The following is an 18,909-nucleotide window of genomic DNA, read 5'->3' on the forward strand; positions in this document are numbered from 1 at the left end:
ATTGTTAACTGTCTGCCATTCAATGCCAAGCTTGATAGAGAACTGAGCGAAATCAGTGCTTACAGTAAGCTGAGACTCTTTTGTTGTTGTTGTTGTGGCAAATAGTAAATGTGATTATTGGTAAACACAGTACTTACATTACATTTACATTTGTCTTCTGGTGGGTTGCTAACACTTTTTAAACACTTTTCCCCAAGAATTAACACATACACATAGCCCATTATACAGTACTTTGGATTATCTGAAAGACAAAAATAACATTTTTCTACCCCTTTTGGGGTTGCATTGATTATTACTTAAAAGATTCCTTTCTTTCACAAATACCCCTTGCTGATTGCAGGCAAAACAGAGGAATTACCCCCATTTTTTTTGTGTTTTTTGTTTGTTTGTTTGTTTGTTTGTTTTATAGGCAGGCCAGGTTTTAGTGGCTTCTACTTTTTAAGGGTTATGCGGAAATTATTCCACTGTTTAGTTATTAAATTAATGAGGTGGTGTACCTCAAGTTTTTCCTCTTATATAGCAGACCAAGTTTGTAATGTTTGTCCTGCTGTGTTAAGCTTTAAGTTTATTCACAGGTAATAGCTGAGAAGCATCATTACCATATTACTTTAAAGGATTTTTCCAAAAATCATACACACTATAAGTTGTTACAGGGGTACTTACTAACATCAAATTTATTTTAATGTTTAATATTAACAATAACATTAGCATCAAATCTATTACAGGTATCTTGTTATACCATGCCTTTTATGTAGGCAATTTGTTTGCTGACCAGGTATGTTCTTTATTTGCAGCTTCTTTTGTGCTGGCAGTTCTCACCTTTCTTTATCAGTTAGGTAATTTGCATCAACACAGGCTTGGCTTTTGGATTCAAAGCCATCAGCAGAGCTCAGAGACTCTGTCTTAACACACAGGGATCTGAAAAAGAAAACACAGCCTATTGCAGCTCTTTTTGGAGCCCTAATAGGATTTTAATTCAGCAGCACGTTTTATTTGCATTTTTTTTTACCCCTTTCTACAATATACACTGCACATGTCCTAGGGAAAATGCACATTATTTCTATACTATAACTTTTTAAAACATTAGCCATATTAATTTTTACATAAGGTGTAACTGTTTTGTTCTTACAGAGTTTTCATGTACCCTTATCAAAGTGACAGTCTGATTACACAGAGCTATTTTAAGGCTCAGTGTTTTTAACATTGCTTCTTTTTGTTTTGTGCACCTGACCTCTGCTGTTGCTTCAGAGAGTCACTGTTAATTTCTTATTCTTTCATTAACAGCTTTTATCTGCTATTCTTACCAAAAAAAAAAACCACCCAAACAAAAAGACTTCAGAATCTTTCCCTATTCTCCTGATTTTGACTGCCCTATTGCAGCCATGACTTGGTCTTTATTTAAAAACATTTAAATTTTTGTAAAGAATCAAGATACCCCTTAAGGGTTAAATGCTAAATCCCAAAGCCAAACAGCACTAATTACCTGGGTCTTGCAAAAAGGTCTGTCAGTTTTGCAACTTTGAATTAGAGTCAAATGAATTTTTAGTGGCATTAAAAACAAAAACAAAACCAATTTATCTCACACCTAGAAAACAGGAGTTTTACAAACCAGATGTGTTGGTTTAGATTCTTAGAATGTTACATATTTTCACAGACAAATAGATACATACACGTTTTCTTTTCCTTAACATTTCTTTACACTGCTTTGTTTTTATATAGCTGTATATATATGGATTATTTTCAGGCATTCTTCTGGAAAAAGGGCCCATTTTCCCTTCAGAAGGGCTGCAAAGAAACCAAGAATTCTTTCTCTTTAACATGGTCCTTTTTAACATTTTCCACAAAGCTTAACTGCTTAATTCTCTTCACCCTCTGTAGAGTTAACTTATCACTCTCTTTTCTTAAATCACTTGTTTATGTCCCAAAATGACACCTTTATCACCTCAGATTTCACCATTTTAAGTATTGTTCCAGGGGTTCATGCCTGCACTTACTGCTTTTCTTACTCCTGACACTATTCCCTTAGGGCTTTCAACCTGTTTTTCAGTTTATCTGTTGCTTGCCTGCTTGTCTGGGCCCGATCCTGCTTTTTTTTCTTCAATGAACTGTTTGTGAGTGATATTGTGGTCATTTCACAATTTTGAAAGAAATGTTCAAGGAAAGGGACCAGGAAGGGTGAGGGCTAGTTGAGGAGCCCACCCTCCTTGCTGAATTGGTAGTGGAACACTAAAGAATCAGTTTTTGAGGCAGACAACAAAGGGGAACAGAACAAGGGGCTTTTTGTCCTTTTTACAGTGAGATGGGAGTATGAAGGGGGTTGGATCGATCCGGGCTTTGGAGAACGGGGTAAAGGGGAGTGCTCAGTCTGGTGGTGGGACAGGAGGCTTTTAAAAAAGCTTTTAATTTATTATTTGAATATTTGAGAGAGGCGAGTTTTGATTTTGTCCACCTATGATTTGCCTCTTGCCACCACTGCATGAAACAATTAACCTCTCCTTTAGCCAATTTAGTTTTAGGTTGGCTGAGTTTGTCCTTTAAGACGTCCACTCAGTCTTTGTTTCAAGATTTTAACAGTGGCCACTGAGTTTTGGGATCCCCCTGAGTTAGCTTAGACCATTTTTCCAGAAATTTACAGGAGTCCGGACCCATCCTAAATACATAAAACGAGCCGGCGTTCATTTAGGGCACAGTCCTGACTTAGACGTCTGGTTACCAATACAGGAGGACTTCACGCACCAATCACACAAGAAGAAATTCGGGTTCATCAGAGCAATGCCCAGTGTAACACACAAAAGGAGCCCACAGGCTACTGCCTCAATCGCCCTTGCTTTCACACCAGGGGTTTTACCCAAAGTGCGGTGCGGCTGCGATTGTGCAGATTCCACTCACTCAGACCGCGGGGACTGGCACCCCTTGGTCGGCCTATCCCCGGACGGAGATGGCACCCAGACTCAAACACTCCACAAGAGGACGGATAGACACAGAGATAGGACAGTCCTCAGTCCGGACAAAACACAGAAATAATTACCTGACCAGTTCCTGATGTCAGATCCCGGGATCCCTACCAGAACAGAGTGGGAACCAACAGGTTCGATGACGTAGACCTCACTGTGGCTGTGCGCCTTTCTGCTCTAGTGGAGGACCGCTCGGGCCAAATGCCCAGGTGCCAGCTACCACGGTCATCCTACAAAAACGGTCAGGAATCACACAGCCCTAGAGAAGACGGTTGCCATCTCGGTGGAACCTCCAAATTGTCAAAGTTAGAATCAGGACTCACAATTTGTCAGACCACTCTGTTTTATTAGCGCAGCGCTCCACGAATAACACCCAGATAATGTGAGTGGCCATGCAAGACCCAAACAGTTTTATTTATACAGATAAAAGAGCGGGAATTAGACAAAGGGACAAAGAAAGCAAAACAGTAAAATTCACCAGGGGCATAACATGCATTTCCTATTTCCTTACTAACTCTTATCGATTTAAGGCTAATACTTCACCAATTGCCCTTAAATGGTGCAATTGTTCTATGTGAATGTCTGTATTCCTGACACCTGGATTGCAGCATTCCAACAGTTTTGCCTAAAGGTACAGACAACATTTCTTTAATCCTTTCTATTTTCACAATATAATTCATTCTACTTTCACAGTAGACAGGGAGTTTGTGACCGTGACAGGGAGCCAGGAGTGGGGAAAAAACAGGACTAGAGGGAACTGGGCAGAAAGTCTGAAGATTGGGGGAAATGAGCCTGAGTCCACTAGAACCCACTTTCCTCCTGAGTGTAGATTGGTACCTAAGATTCCTCAGTCTCCCCATTTCTCTGCTGTCAGCAAATATCTGTGAAACCCACTGGGAAAGTGTACATTTCATCTGTCTCTAGTGTTGGTTCACACAGAGAATGATAAACTACTATTGTTATCAGCTGGCTCGAGTAGCAGAAGTCTGTGTGGAGAATCTAAAGATTCCAGCCCTGCTCATGAATCATGGGTGTCAGTATGATGCCACATGATGAAATTTCTGGGGTTTTTGGCTTTTTTTCCAACTTGCTTTTTAGAAACCTAGCAAATTACACACACAGAGCTATGGTAAAAGAATGTTATTCACGGTACGTCCAGACTACCCGCCGTATCGGCGGGTTAAAATCAATTGCTCGGGGATCGATATATCGCGTCTAATCTAGATGCGATATATCGATCCCCGAGCGCGCTTATATCGATTCCGGAACTCCATCAACCCCAACGGAGTTCCGGAATCGACACGGAGAGCCGCGAACATTGATCCCGCGCCGTCTGGACGGGTGAGTAATCCGATCTTAGATATTCGACTTCAGCTACGTTATTCACGTCAGCAGATTTTTACCCTAGCAACACTCGGTGGGTCGGCAGGGTCGCCCCCTGGAGTGGTGTCATTATGGCGCCGGATATATACCCCTGCCGACCCAGTGGCCCTTCAGTTCCTTCTTACCGCCCGTGTCGGTCGCTGGAACAGTGGAGCGTGGCTTAGGTGATCTCCACTTCCCTAGCCTACTTGGAGTTTCTTACTAATAGTTGTGTATATAGTTATAATTTCTACAGTTGTAGTTAAATTTAGTCGTTTTCTAATATAGTTAGTGTATATAGTTGTGAGGGGTTCGGGTATTAGCCCCTTCACCGCTGTGTCATCTCATGCGGACAGTGCTTCCTATGCACAGGACCGTGACTCAGATGTGCCCAGCCGAGTCTTCCAAGAGACCCAGGCCCAAGGACAAGGACCTCATCAGTGGTCACTCTGGACACCTTGGGCATATCACCAAGCCCAAGGTGTGCCTCCAGTGCCATCATGCTCCGTATCATCGAAACACTGGGTGCTGGAGGCGACTGTCAGCCGCCCGCTGCCTGCAGGTACAGAGGAAGCTCCCATGCACTCAGCAGACCCTCAGGTTCCACCTGAGCCTGACATCACCCAAGAACAGGAGCCCACGCAGGACCATCTTGTCCCTGGCCTTTCCTCTTCCTCCTCTTCAGATGAAGCAGTGGCGGGGACATCCTCCTTGGGGCCCTCCAATTGACCTGAGGGCACATCAGGACCTCCTGAGACGCGTAGCCCTGAATATGAATGTTCAGGTGGAGGAGGTCCCGGAGATAGAGGACCCTGTGCTGGATATTTTGTCAGCTGACACCCCCACAAGAGTGGCCTTGCCATTCATTCGCACGATACAGACAAATGCCGATACCATCTGGCAGTCTCCAGCCTCTATTCCACCCACGGCCAGGGGAGTTGAGCGGAAGTACATGGTACCCTCTAAGGAGTATGAGTACTTGTACGTGCACCCTGCTCCCTTGTCATGCAATCAGTCAACGAAAGGGAGCGCCATGGCCAGCAAGCTCCTGCTCCAAAGTCAAAGGAGGCAAGGCGCATGGACTTATTGGGCCGTAAAGTATACTCTGCTGGAGGCCTCCAACTCAGGGTGGCAAACCAGCAAGCCCTGCTTAGTCGTTCCAACTATAACACCTGGGTGGCGTTTGGAAAATTCATGGAGCTAGTTCCCCAAGACTCCCGCCAGGAGTTTGCTGCCCTTTTGGAGGAAGGAAAGAAGGTGGCAAGAACCTCTCGCCAAGCCTCACTGGATGCAGCCGACTCCACAGCCAGGACTCTGGCTTCAGGAGTTGCCATGAGGAGAATATCATGGCTTCAGGTGTCAGGCCTTCCACCTGAATTACAACAAACTATACAGGACTTGCCCTTCAAAGCCAAGTCCTATTTTCTTAAAAGACTGATCCTAGGCTGCAAAGCCTAAAGGACAACAGGGTGATCATGCGCTCGCTCGGAATGCACACACCGATGACTCAGCGCAGGTCCTTCCATCCCCAGCCTCACCGCCCTTACCCCCTGCTTAGACCATGACAGGACTTCAGCAGAAGGCGCGGCTGAGGCAATCGCAGAAGGCAGTCTGGACCCCAAGGGGGTCTAAATCAGGGTCCCCCCAAACCACCCACGGGATCCAAACCAAACTTTTGAAGGGACGCCCGAGGACGGCGTACCAGTTGTTTCCCAGGATCCTCTTCCTCCTTTTTGCAACCACCTCTCCTATTTCCTCCCTGCGTGGACCCAACTAACTTCGGATTGTTGGGTACTTCGCACGGTCGAATTGAGATACCACCTCCAGTTTATTCCGCCCCCCATCCCCATCTCTCTTCAGGGATCCCTCTCACGAGGAATTCCTCTTGCAAGAGGTACGGATGCTCCTTGCCATGGGCGCTATAGAGGAGGTACCGAAAGACTCGAAGGGCAGGGGATTTTATTCCCGCTATTTCCTAATCCCCAAGGCAAAGGGAGGTCTAAGACCTATTCTAGACCTGCGAGGACTCAACAAATCAATGATAAAGTTGAATTTCCGCATGGTATCCCTGGGGACCATCATCCTGTCCTTAGATCCCGGAGACTGGTATGCTGCCCTCAATATGAAGGACTCGTATTTTCACATCGCTATTTACCCATCTCACAGGCGGTATCTCCGTTTTGTGGTCAACCATCAACATTTTCAATTTATGGTCCTTCCGTCTGGCCTTTCTACAGCCTCACGAGTATTCACAAAATTCATGGCTGTAGTCGCTGCCTCCCTCTGTCGTCGTCGGATACACATCTTCCCGTATCTCGATGACTGGCTCATTCGAGGGACCTCCAAGGCCCAAGTCATGTGTCGTGAGCATCATCAAGAACCTATTCAGGCGATTAGGCCTGATGATCAATATAGAGAAGTCCACTCTGGTTCCCACACAGAGAATAGGCTTCATTGGTGCCATCCTGGACTCCAATCTCGTCAGAGCCTGCTTACCACAGCCTCGGTTTCAGGCAATGGGATTAATTATCCAAAGCCTACTAACGTTCCCCAATGACTTTGGTTCGCACTTGTCTCACACTCCTGGGTCACATGGCTGCATGCACATTTGTGACCAAATATGCCAGACTACGTCTCCGTCCCCTTCAAACTTGGCTCACCTTGGTATACCAGCCGGGCAGACACAGCATAGACATGATCCTCACAATCCCCCCGAGCATCCTAGGCTCCCTGGCCTGGTGGCTGACGCCCAACCTGGTCTGTGCAAGGATGCCTTTCCACCCACCTCAACCTTCAATGGCCCTGGCAACGGATGCATCATCCCTGGGTTGGGGAGCCCACCTAGGGAATCTCTGCACTCAAGGCCTTTGGTCAGCTCAGGAACTGACCTTGCACATCAATGTTCGGGAGCTGAGAGCAGTCCGCCTTGCGTGCCAGGGATTTCGACAGCATATACAAGGCCGTTGTGTCTCAGTGCTCACAGACAACACAACGGTCATGTTTTAGATAAACAAGCAGGGAGAAGCATCTTCACCCCTCCTTTGTCAGGAAGCTATTCAGCTCTGGGACTTTTGCATAGCGCACTCGATCGACCTGGTAGTGTCTTTTCTCCCAGGGGTTCAGAACACTCTGCCGGATCACCTCAGCAGATCCTTCCTGTCTCACGAGTGGTCGATTCGTCCGGACGTTATCCATTCTGTTTTCCAGAAGTGGGGTTCTTCCCGCATAGACCTCTTCAACTCCCGCGAGAACAGGAAATGCCAGGAGTTCTGCTCCTTCCAAGGTCTCTTCCCGGGCTCTATCTCAGATGCATTTCTGATGCAGTGGATGAGCCATCTACTTTATGCCTTTCCACCGTTCCCGCTGGTTCACAGGGTCCTGCTCAAGCTCCGCAGAGACAGAGCCCACCTGATCATGATCGCTCCAGCGTGGCCGAGGCAACACTGGTACACCATGTTGCTCGACCTGTCAGTGACCAACCCAATCCCCCTACCTCTTTGCCCGGATCTCATAACTCAGGACCACGGCAGACTTCACCACCCAGACCTGCAGTCTCTTCACTTCACAGCATGGTTGCTGCGTGGTTAAGCCAGTCCAAGTTACGTTCCTCTGCCTCGGTACAACAAGTACTCTTGGGTAGTAGGAAGCCTTCCACTAGGTTAACATATCTGGCCAAGTGGAAGTGTTTCTCCTGCTGGGTCGGCCAACGTAATGCTGTTCCCACTGAGGTACCAGTTCATACCATCCTGGACTACCTCTGGTCCCTAAAACAACACAAACTAGCGGTTTCATCACTAAAGGTGCACTTGGCGGCTGTCTCTGCCTTCCACCCAGGGGAGAACGGCCGCTCGGTCTTCTCTCATCCCATGGTTTCGAGATTCCTCAAGGGCTTAGAATGTTTATACCCACAGGTGCACCGCCCCACCCCAACCTGGGACCTCAGCCTAGTTCTAGCCAAACTTATGGCTGCTCCATTTGAGCCGCTGGCAACCTGCTCGCTGCTGTACCTGTTCTGGAAGACAGCGTTCCTCATAGCCATTACATCGGCAAGACGAGTCTCCGAGCTTTAGGCTCTTATGGTGGACCCTCCGTATACAGTGTTTCACAAGGACAAGGTACAGATGCGACCACATTCGGCCTTCCTCCCTAAAGTGGTATCGGCCTTCCATATCAATCAGGATATCTTCCTTCCGGTCTTCTTCCCGAAGCCACACTTGTCACACTGAGAGCAGCAACTGCACTCCCCAGACGTCCGTAGGGCTCTCGTGTTTTATATCGAGCAAACAAAGCCCTTTTGTAAAACACCAAAACTCTTCGTCGCAGTGGCAGATTGTATGAAAGGCATACCTGTTTCCTCCTAGATGATTTCATCTTGGGTGATGGCGTACATCCGCACCTGCTAGGACTTGTCTCATGTTCTGATGAGCCACCTCAGTGCACATTCTACTAGGGCTCACGTTTCATCTGCCGCCTTCCTGGCCCATGTTCCCATCCAGGAAATATGTCGGGCAGCTACCTGGTCATCGATTCACACCTTTGCCTCACATTACACATTGGTTCAACAGTCCAGAGATGATGCAGCCTTTGGCTCAGCAGTCTTGCATTCTGCAACATCTCATTCCTACTCCACCGCCTAGATAGGGCTTGGGAGTTACCTAATTGGAATCGATATGAGCAAGCACTCGAAGAAGAAAAGACGGTAACTCACCTTTGTAACTGTTGTTCTTCGAGATGTGTTGCTCATATCCATTCCAAACCCGCCCTCCTTCCCCAGTGTCGGAGTAGCCAGCAAGAAGGAACTGAAAGGCCATTGGGTTGGCAGGGGTATATGTCCGGCGCCATAATGGCGGCACTCCAGGGACCAACCCTGTCGACCCACCGAGTGTTGCTAGGGTAAAAATCTTCCGACGAACGTGCACGCGGCACGCGCACACCTAATTGGAATGGATATGAGCAACACGTTTCGAAGAACAACAGTTACAAAGGTGAGTAACCATCTTTTTCTGTGCTTATTTCATTAAATTAAGATGGTTAAAAGCCACATTTTTCTTCTGCATAGTAAAGTTTCAAACTGTATTAAGTCAATGTTCAGTTGTAAACTTTTGAAAGAACAACCATAATGTTTTGTTCAGACTTACAGACATGTCAGGAATGGAGATTGTTCGTAACGCTGAGATTCTAGTGTACTATTTTTTGACTCATTCAATGCCGAGGACAGATCGTGCTCTAGGGATGAGTCGTAGAGTATCATAGAATATCAGGGTTGGAAGGGACCTTAGGAGGTCATCTAGTCCAACCCCCTGCACAAAGCTGGACTAATCTCCAGACAGATTTTTACCCCAGTCCCTAAAAGACCCCCTCAAGAATTGAACTCTCAACCCTGGGTTTAGCAGGCCAATGCTCAAACCACTGAGCTATCCCTCAGTGAAGGAGAGTGTTGATTTTAGGCCTCCTGCCTTATTTGTTTCAGAAATTGGAAGGTATGTAGTGAATGAGGCAGGGAGTTGCAGGAAGAGAAAAGATTGTCTCATGGTTAAGGCCCTGGCAAGTCAATGCTGCCCTGAATAATTGGATTTTATCCCTGCCTCTGCCTCAGAGTTCTTGGTGCAATGCTAGTCAGATGACTTAAACTAAACTTTTCACATGTGGTCACTAATTGTGTCATCCTCATTTTCTGGGTTCCCAGCTTGAGACCTGGGGTCTGATTTTCAGAAATGCTGAGCACTCACAGCTGTAGCCGAAAGCATAGCTCCCACTGATTTGGCCAAATAAGGTACTATCTAATGCTAAGTACTCTGAAAAATCAGGTCCTAGAAGTCTGTTTGGACGCCAACAATTACTGGATGCTTTTGGCCTCAGACAGTTCCCCATCTATAATACACTCCTAACGGGGGTGTTGTGAATACACCTACACAGCAAAATAAAAAACCCAAATAAATCCACAGTAGTGAGTCTCAGAGCCTGGTTCTACTGTCTCAGGCCTCACATCTTGGAGCTAAAAAAAAAAAAAAAAAAAAGGCAGTGTAGTTTTTTGGGCCCAGGCTGGAGACGGGGCTCTGAAACCCAGTGGGGAAGGAGCATCTTGGAGCTTAGACTCCAAATTGAGCCCAAATATGTATATTGCTATTTTCAGCCCCGCAGCATGAGCCCAGGGAGCTTGAGTCAGCTGGTCAGGGCTCTGAGACTGACTGCTGTCTCAGGGTTTTATTAAAACAACAAGGACTTAAAGATTAACAGATTTATTTGGGCATAAGCTTTTGTGGGTAAAAAACCTCACTTCTTCAGATGCATGGAATCAGGGTTTATTGTTTTCTCTATAGAGGTACCCTGTTACTAAGTGAAGAATGCCATAAAAAAGCCCATGAGGAAGTTAATTCTGTCTTCTGAGCGTAGTATGTAGTAAATAAGACTTAAAGACCACACATGAAAAATTAGGATAAACCAAAATATTGAATAGCTACTCTTCAATTGAATACTGCCCATCCTGTGCAATGCATGAGGCAGGGGACCTATGGAAAAATAATACATGATTATTAATTAGAACATTATAATAATACATAGGCACAAGGAACCTGAATTAAGGATGCAGAGATGACCCTAACTCTGGCATTTTCTAACTTTTGAGTGCTTGACTTCGCAACCCTAATAGTGTTCTTTTCACTTAGGGTTGTTTGTGTCCAATTGAGTATATTAAACAGTGGTGGCTTCTGTAACAACCATTAGGTTACCCTTACTCTTAACCTCAGTCTGCACTGAGTAGTCAGAAGTTCACTGAGTCTTTGTTTTTAATTTTTTTTAATCCACTGTAGTTTTTCCCTTTGTCTTCTTATGGAGGGACTTTATAAAATATTTGAATATTTTGAAAATTCAAGTAAATAGTTGTGACTAGATCACTGAAATTTATTTTTTCCCACAGATAAAAGCAGGCGTTTTATCATACAACAGGCATGTTGATTTGACCCTGTTAGGCTATACTTCTTATTTAAGTGTTCCAGTCTTCTGTCTGTAATCCAACGGTATTCTCATGATCTCCCTTGCCTTTTTTTAAAAGACAGATACCATATTAGCAACTTTCCAGTTTTCAGCTACAGCAGGCCTTTTAAAGGATGTATTGTATGAATATAAGAGAGGCAACACAATCCAGTGGACTGAGCACTGGGCTGATGGCCAGGACCTCCTTCATTCTAATCCTTGCCAGATTCAGAATGTAGTCATGGGCAAGATAAGTAACTTCCTTGCTTCTGTTCTCCCATCTGTAGAATGGTGATAGTTACTTAGCAACCTATTTGAGAGAGGTGCCTTGAAAATTAATTAGTTACTCATAGTGTTCTCCAGTCATTATGTAAAGCACTATGCAAGTGCTAAGAATTTAGATCATCATCATTAATAATAATTAATTTAATTAACTTTTAGATGGCGCTTTTCATCTTTAAATCTCAAAGCTCTTTACAAAGGAGGTCAGTATCACTATCTCTATTTTACGAATGGGGAAATTGAAGTGAGGGGGAGGGGAAAGTGACTTCTCCATGGTCACTCAGCAGGCCAGTCGATTGTGTGTGTCCCTACTAAACGCATTAAGTCAGTGGTGTGCGTCCACAGTACCGAGGCTAGCGTCGACTTCCGAAGCGTTGCATGGTGGTAGCTATCCCACAGTTCCCTAGTCTCCGCTACCCATTGGAATTCTGGCTTGAGCTCGCAATGCCGATGGGGCAAAAATATTGTCGCAGGTGGTTTTGGGTGCATGTTGTCAGCCTGCCCTCCCCGCCCCCCCATTAAAGCAATGGCAGACAATCATTTTGCACCTTTTTTTTGTGCGGGCACTGTATTACTTTCAGCAGATGGTGTAGTAGGACTGCTAACCGTCGTCTTCGAACAACCGCTTCTGCTGCTGCTCTGCTCTCCTGCTCTGGCTGCAGATGGTGCAATAGGTCAGAAAAACTGGCATTCCAGCTACTGCTGCTGCTGCCACTCTGCTCTCCAGCTCTGGCTACAAACGGTGCAATAGTTCAGAAAAACTGGCATTCCAACCACCGCTGTCACTCTGCCGTCCTGCTCTGGCCACAGATGGTGCAGTAGGTCGAAAAAACTGGCATCCCAACCACTGCTTCTGCTGCTACTCTGCTTTCCTGTATCTATCGATAGCGAATTTGTCCATGTTGGCTGTCATGGGCTCCTGCTTCTGCTGCAACTCTGCTCTCATGAATCCACCTCGCAGGTACGCTCGTTGTTCTCTATAAATACCTATTCTTGTGGCATCTCTCTATAAATATCTATTCTTCTTCGAGTGCTTGCTCATATAAATTCCAATAGGTGTGCGCGCGCTGCGTACATGTTTGTCGGAAGATTTTTACCCTAGCAACACTCGGTGGGTTGGCTGGGTCGCCCCCTGGAGTGGTGCCATTATGGCACTGGATATATACCCCTGCCGACACAACGGCCCTTCAGTTCCTTCTTACCGCCCATGTCGGTCGTTGGAACAGTGGAGCACGACTTAGCTGATCTCTACCTCCCTAGCTACTCATAGTTATCTCGTTATTATTGTATATATAGTTCAAATTTCTATTTGAACTATATATACAATAATATAGTTAGTTTATTATTTTCTTTAACATAGTTAGCATATATAGTTAAGAGGGGTTCGGGGATTAGCCCCTTCCCCTCACCCGGTGCCGAGGCCCATGCCCAGTTCACCAGGTTTCAAACCTTGCTCGGCCTGTCACAAGCCGATGCCTACAGGAGATCCTCACGACTCCTGCCTTAAGTGCCTCGGGGAATCCCCCCTCACAGATAAGTGCCGCATTTGCAAGGCCTTCAAGCCGCTGACCAAAAAGGAGCGGGACTTTCGTCTCAAACGGCTCCTGATGGAGACAGCTCTTACTCCTCCACCCTCTGCACTGAGCGCCGGACAGTCCGCACCGGGAAGAAACGCATCTTCGGCACCGGAGCACACCGGTACCGCTAAGGCCCCTTGGCACCAACCGTCACCGGCCCAGATGTCTGCTCGGCACCGCCCCCTCTCCCCGCGGGTCAAAAAACATAAGACTCCTGCGGCTTCCATGTCCACGCTGCAGTTGGAGCACTCGCCTAAGTTGGAGCACCCAGCGCCGACAACTGCCGTGGCATCGACAACTTCAGCGCCGTCGATTCCGGTCCCGCAAGAGCCGTCGAGTCTGGTGCCTGACAGCTCCGCGGCACGCACCGTGGTTGAGCTTACTATTCCCTCCACGCTGGAGACATTCTCTACGGCAAGGGAACTGATTGCACTGACGGAGTCTGCGCTGCCACCGGTGCAGGTTATACAGTCCATAGGCAAGCCTGCCCTACTGAGACCATCCTCTGTCGGCACCGCTGAGAGGCACTGTTCACAATCGCGGTCCCGCCGGTGTTCTCGGTCTCATCACCGATCCCGGTCCCGACGCCGCTCGCAGTCCTGGTACTGTTCTCCATCTCGGTACCGGTCGCACTCGCGGCACCGTTCAAGACCCTGTTCGCCAGCCCCGTATTCTCTGTACCGATCAAGCTCCCGGCACCGCACCTCTTGCAGCCGCTCCCGGTGTCGAGCTTTGAGGTCCCGGTCGACCTCCCAGCACCGGTTCCGGTCGCAGGTCCCGGTCTCGCGCCCGGTACCGCTCCCTGGTGCAGTGTACAGACAGACTACCCAGGGATGGAGACCATTCTCAGGGATTTTCAGCTCCCCCTTGGCTGTCTCGACATGCATCTATGTCATCCCATGCAGACAGTGCTTCCTATGCACAGGACCGTGACTTAGATATACCCAGCTGTGTCTTCCAAAAGACCCAGGCTCAAGAACAAGGACCTCATCAATAGTCCTTCTGGATGCCTTGGGCATATCACCAAGCCCAAAGTGGACCTCCAGTGCCATCACGCTCCATACCGTCAAAGCACCGGGTGCCGGAGGCTACTGTTAGCCGCCCCCTTGCTGCGGGTACGGAGGATGCTCCCATTCAGGCACCAGACCCTCAGGTCCCATCGGAGCCGGACGTCGCCCAAGTCCACGAGACAACGGAGGACCCGATGATCCCTGGCCTTTCCTCTTCCTCTTCTCCAGATGAAGCGGTGGCAGGGACATCCTCCTCGGGCCCTCCTCCAATTGACCTAAGGTCACATCAAGACCTCCTGAGACGTGTGGCTCTGAATATGAAAGGTGGAGGAGGTTCCGGAGATAGAGGACCCAGTGGTAGATATTTTGTCGGCTGACACTCCCACAAGGGTGGCCTTACCGTTCATTCGGATGATCCAAGCGAAAGCTGATACCATCTGGGAGTCTCCAGCATCTATTCCGCCCACGGCTAGGGCGTGGACGGAGAGGAAGTACATGGTGCCATCTAAGGGGTACGAGTACCTGTACGTACACCCTCCTCCCTCGTCATCCAATCGGTTAACGAAAGGGAGCGCCATGGCCAGCAAGCCCCTGCCCCAAAAGCAAAGGAGGCTAGGCGCATGTATTTATTGGGCCGTAAAATCTACTCTGCGGGGGGCCTCCAACTCAGGGTGGCAAACCGACAAGCCCTGCTTAGCCGCTATAACTATAACACCTGGGCGGCGGTTGAGATATTCACAGAGCTAGTCCTCCAAGACTCACGTCAAGAGTTTGCGGCCCTTTTGGAGGAAGGAAAGAAGGTGGCGTTAGACGCAGGCCTTGTTAGACGCAGCCGACTCCGCAGCCAGAACTCTGGCTTCAGGAATTGCCGTGAGGTGAATATCATGGCTTCAGGTGTCAGGGCTTCCACCTGAATTACAGCATACGATACAGGACTTGCCCTTTGAAGGTCAGGACCTATTTTCGGAAAAGACTGACGCCAGGCTGCAGAGTCTGAAGGACGATAGGGTGATCATGCGCTCGCTTGGAACACACACACACACACACACACACACACACACACCACAGACTCAGCGCAGACCCTTCCAGCCCCAGCCTCAGCGCCCTTACCCCCCGCCTAGACAGCGGTAGGACTTCGGCAGGAGGCGTGGCTGAGGCAATCGTAGATGGCAGTCCGGACCCCAACGGGGTCAGAATCACGGCCCCGCCAAACCACCCGTGGGACCTAAACCAAACTTTTGAAGGTGCGCCCGAGGGCGACATACCAGTTGTTCAACAGGATCCTTTCCCTCCCTTTTGCAACCGCCTCTCCTCTTTCCTCCCTGCGTGGACCCAACTAACTTCAGATCGTTGGGTCCTACGCATGGTAGAATTTGGATACCGCCTTCAGTTTATTTCGCTCCCATCCCCCATCCTCATCCCTCTTCAGGGACCCCTCTCACGAGCAAATCCTCTTGCAGGAGGTACGGTCCCTCCTTGCCATGGGATCTATAGAGGAGGTACCGGAGGAACTGAGGGACAAGGGGTTCTACTCCCACTATTTCCTTATCCCCAAGGTGAAGGGAGGTCTCAGACCAATTCGAGACCTGCAGGGACTCTACAAGTTCTTGATAAAGTTGAAGTTCCGCATGGTATCCCTGGGGACCATCATCCCATCCTTGGATCCTGGAGACTGATATGCCGCCCTCGATATGAAGGACGCGTATTTTCACATTGCCATTTATCCTCTGCACAGACGGTACCTCAGGTTTGTGGTCAACCGTCAACATTTCCAATTTACGGTCCTTCCGTTTGGCCTCTCCACAGCCCCAAGAGTGTTCACAAAGTGTATGGCCGTAGTCGCTGCCTCCCTCCGTCGTCGACGCATACACGTCTTCCCGTATCTCGATGATTGGCTCATTCGCGGGGCCTCCGAGACCCAAGTAACGCGGCACGTGGGCATCGTCAAGGACCTATTCATCCAACTAGGCCTGATGATCAACCTAGAGAAATCTACTCTGGTTCCCACGCAAAGAATAGTGTTCATTGGGGCCATTCTGGACTCCAATCTCACCAGGGCCTGCTTACCACAGCCGCGGTTTCATGCAATAATATCTATTATACAAGGCCTGCAAAAATTCCCAACCACTTTGGCTCGAACTTGTCTCGGCCTCCTGGGTCACATGGCTGCCTGCACGTTCGTGACCAAGCACGCCAGGCTACGCCTACGTCCCCTTCAAACTTGGCTCTCCTCAGTATACCACCCGGGGAGACACAATATAGACAGGATCCTCACGGTTCCCCCGAGACTCCTAGGCTCCCTCGACTGGTGGTTGACGCCCTCCCTGGTGTGTGCAGGGATGCCGTTCCATCCGCCCCAGCCTTCTATGGCCCTGATGACGGATGCGTCATCTCTCGGCTGGGGTGTTCACCTTGGACATCTTCGCACTCAAGGCCTTTGGTCATCTCAGGAGCTGACCTTGCACATCGATGTCTGAGACTTGAGAGCAGTCCGTCTTGCGTGCCAGGCATTTCAACAGCATCTGCAAGGCCGTTGTGTCTCAGTGTTCACAGACAACACAACGGCCATGTATTACATAAACAAACAGGGAGGGGCACGGTCCTCCCCCCTTTGTCAGGAAGCCATTCAACTCTGGGACTTTTGTATAGCCCACTCAATCGACCTGGTAGCGTCCTTTCTCCCAGGGGTTCGGAACACTCTGGCGGATCGACTCAGCAGATCCTTGTGCTCTAACGAGTGGTCGATCCGTCCGGACATTATTCATTCTGTTTTCTGGAAGTGGGGATTTTCCCTCATAGACCTCTTTGCTTCCCGCGAGAACAGGAAATGCCAGATGTTCTGCTCCTTCCAAGGTCTCTCCCTGGGCTCCATCTCGGATGCTTTTCTGATACCGTGGACGAGCCAACTGCTTTACGCCTTTCCACCGTTCCCGCTGGTTCACAGTGTCCTTCTAAAGCTCCACAGCTTGATCATGATCGCCCCAGCGTGGCCCAGGTAGCACTGGTACACCATGTTGCTCGACCTGTCGATAGCTAGCCCAATTACCCTGCCTCTTCACCCAGACCTCATAACTCAGGACCACGACAGACTTCACGACCCAAACCTGCAGTCCCTTCACCTCATGGCATGGCTGCTGCGTGGTTGAGCCAGTCAGAGTTACGCTGCTCTGCCTCAGTACAACAAATACTCCTGGATAGCAGGAAACCTTCCACTCGGTCTACGTATCTGGTCAAGTGGAAGTGTTTCTCCTGCTGGTGCGAAATGCAAAATGTTACTCCCCACCGAGATCTCGATCCCCACCATCCTGGACTACCACTGGTCTCTCAAACAGCAGGGCCTAGCGGTATCATCGAGGGTGCACTTCGCGGCCATTTCTACCTTTCACCCAGGGGAGAGTGGCCGCTCCGTATTTTCACACCCTATTGTTTCCAGGTTCCTCAAGGGCTTGGAGCGCCTATACCCCCAAGTACGCTGCCTTGCCCCTACCTGGGACCTCAACCTGGTCTTAACCAGACTTATGTCTCCACCATTCGAGCCGTTAGCAACTTACTCGCTGCTATACTTGTCCTGGAAGACAGTTTTCCTTGTAGCCATTACATCGGCCAGACGAGTCTCCAAGCTTCGGGCACTCACGATGGACCCACCATATACTGTGTTTCACAAGGACAAGGTGCAGTTGCGACCACACCCAGCGTTCCTCCCTAAAGTGGTATCCACCTTCCATATCAATGAGGACATCTTCCTTCCAGTCTTCTTCCCGAAGCCGCACACATTGCGACAGGAGCAACAATTGCACTCCCTAGATGTCCGTAGGACGCTCGCATTTTATATCGAATGGACAAAGCCCTTTTGTAAATCGCCCCAACTCTTCGTCGCAGTGGCAGACCGAATGAAGGGCCTACCTGTCTCCTCCCAGAGGATCTCCTCTTGGGTGACGGCGTGCATCCGCACTTGTTATGACTTGGCTCATGTTCCCTCAAGCCATCTCACCGCACATTCTACCAGGGCTCAGGCTTCATCTGCTGCCTTCCTGGCTCATGTACCAATCCAGGAAATATGTCGCGCAGCTACCTGGTCCTCGGTCCACACCTTTGCCTCACATTATGCTCTGGTTCAACAGTCAAGAGATGATGCAGGCTTTGGCTCAGCAGTTTTGCATTCTGCAACATCTCACTCCGACCCCACCGCCTAGGTAAGGCTTGGGAATCACCTATTGGAATCGATATGAGCAAGTGCTCGAAGAAGAAAAGACGGTTACTCACCTTTGTAACTGTTGTTCTGTGAGATGTGTTGCTCATATCCATTCCAAACCCACCCTCCTTCCCCTCTGTCAGAGTAGTCGGCAAGAAGGAACTGAAGGGCCGTTGGGTCGGCAGGGGTATATATCCAGCGCCATAACGGCGCCACTCCAGGGGGCGACCCAGCCCACCGAGTGTTGCTGGGGTAAAAATCTTTCGACAAATGTGCACGCGGCGCACGCACACCTATTATAATGGGTATGAGCAACACATTTCGAAGAACAACAGTTATAAAGATGAGTAACTGTCTTTTCCGTCATCCACCGCTTCTGCTGCTATTCTGCTCTCCTGTCTCGATCGATAGCAAATTTCTCCATGTTGGCTGCCATGGGCTCCCGTTTCCACTGCAGCTCCTTATAAATATCTATTCTTGTGGCATCTCTCTATAAATATCTATTCCGTCATCCGCCGCTTCCGCTGGAACTCTGCTCTCCTGTGGACACCATACCACGG

General features: G+C 48.7%; 1 protein-coding gene across 5 annotated transcripts in view; it reads left to right on the forward strand.

The window, feature by feature from the left end:
* ZNF143 (zinc finger protein 143) overlaps window positions 1–18,909 on the forward strand; it is an 87,658-nt gene that overhangs the window by 15,798 nt on the left and 52,951 nt on the right. Inside the window, exon 1 of one of the 5 annotated variants that reach the window (XM_050955070.1) lies at window positions 11,724–11,773. The exons of the other annotated variants lie outside the window; for them this stretch is intronic. The gene's annotated coding sequence lies outside the window, so the exon portion shown is untranslated. Of the gene's footprint in view, window positions 1–11,723; window positions 11,774–18,909 lie in introns of those variants that run through there. 5 annotated transcript variants of the gene reach the window in all.

The sequence above is a fragment of the Gopherus flavomarginatus genome, chromosome 5 (assembly GCF_025201925.1).
Source record: "Gopherus flavomarginatus isolate rGopFla2 chromosome 5, rGopFla2.mat.asm, whole genome shotgun sequence".
Lineage (NCBI taxonomy): Eukaryota > Metazoa > Chordata > Testudines > Testudinidae > Gopherus > Gopherus flavomarginatus.